The 1,675-nt window shown below is 40.0% G+C and overlaps 1 protein-coding gene across 3 annotated transcripts in view; it reads left to right on the top strand.

Moving 5' to 3' along the window:
- Positions 1-1,675, top strand: part of LOC106512909 (dedicator of cytokinesis protein 9) — a gene marked incomplete at its 3' end in the record, with an annotated part of 90,988 nt that overhangs the window by 23,999 nt on the left and 65,314 nt on the right.

Genomic DNA, 1,675 nt, shown 5'->3' with positions numbered 1-1,675 from the left:
GTTTTATCTTCAATTGTTTCTTTCTTGTTTTAATAACCTGCCTATGTTTGTTCAACCCCCCTGGCTCCCTTGTACGGAAGCTGAGAGCGGCCGTTTTCCGCAAGTAATTTTTTCCCATGGTTTTCTCGAGATGAAGACATATTTCTTTCATTATGTTGTGATAACGAGTTAATTATGTCTTGAACTTAAAGGTTAAAAACATAACCATAACTTGTTATCTAGAGATAACGACATATTATGTTGTTATCACAAGAAACCCATGGAAAATAATTATAAGAGGAAAATGGCCGCTCTCGGCTTCCGTACCCTTGTGTTGTTGTTATGTACTTTTGTTACTAAGTTCTTTTTTTTTCTACAATAAAGTTTTGGTGATAAACGAAAACAACGACAACAAATTAAAAACTCCCTGACACGTTTGACAATTTGTCCGATCATCTCTTCTTCCTACTAACGTCTTGTCTGTACTTTTCTCAGCGTTTTCGCTTTGAGGATTTGATGGAATGTTGAGTCTAGTKGACATTTTTAAAAGGTGCGGGTTTTGTGTGTCTCACCGTGGGTGCACACAAGTGTTGGTGTATGTGAGAGGGACATGTTTATTGGACATTATAAACGTATGGAACAAATCGTGTTAGATGTTTGTTTTTGAACGTCTAGTTTGCTAAATTTACCTTCAAAGCAGTTTGGTTTTGTCCCAAAGCTAATTGTAAAGCTCACATATAATCATTTCTCTAGGAGACAAACYGAGTACAAATACTGTGTTTTTAATGTTTTCTAGCTTCCATGACCTTGACCTCGTTTACCAAAAGATTTGATTTTCTGAAATCTGAACAAGATGTTTACGACTTGCTTTGATCCTAACATTGTTCCTCTTCTTGCTAATCTGTTGAAAACATGCACAGCTGAACTACATCACTTTTACCTGACCTATCTGAGTCAGAGGAGAAATTCTTTATACCTAACAGCACCAAATACTTTGTCAGATGTAGTAATTTACCATAAATTTCATGTATTCCTGATCGTCATGTTTATTTTTTAATGATCAAACCCTGCTTGAGAGTTAAGAGTCCATGTGACAGTGGAAGTGGGAGCGGTTGTCCCCCTCCCCTCACCTTGAGCTGAAACTTGGGTGTGGAAACATCCTCCCCCTGCTCCAGCCCCCCAGAGGAATCTCAGTCAGGTCCACTCCTGGGTTTGGCCAGACGGGGGCCGCTTTGTGTTGGAATGCTCCTCAAGCAGTTGCATCAACAAGCGATGAGACCGGAGCTGGACTGGATCTCAGCGCTGTGGGATAATATCTTTTAYCTCAGCGCAGAGGAGGCAGATCAGAAATAAACAGAAATCACCGTCGGACCAATTGACTGAAATGACACGACCMTCGGCTCATGTGTAGGAGGAATTTTTAGGCTTTATTACGTTTCCCAATGTGCGTTTAAACACCGAAAATAAGTTCTAAAACTCTGCAACTGATTAATAATTAGAAAATATACAATCTATATATTTTTTCTAAAGTTCTTCCTCTTGAAGTTCTTATTTTAGCTGCTCCACACAAGGCGGGGATGATCTCTGACCAGAGGAATGTTTCTTTTGTTTTCCTTCGGCAGCCTTCTGTCATAGTGCAGGTGGATGGTGTGGGGTCAGATAGCACGTGTGTGTGTGTGTGTGTGTGTGTGTGTGT

Source organism: Austrofundulus limnaeus, unplaced genomic scaffold (genome assembly GCF_001266775.1).
Source record: "Austrofundulus limnaeus strain Quisiro unplaced genomic scaffold, Austrofundulus_limnaeus-1.0 Scaffold9, whole genome shotgun sequence".
Lineage (NCBI taxonomy): Eukaryota > Metazoa > Chordata > Actinopteri > Cyprinodontiformes > Rivulidae > Austrofundulus > Austrofundulus limnaeus.
The sequence above is the reverse complement of the archived record's forward strand: the minus strand, read 5'-3'. Positions and strand labels throughout refer to the sequence as shown.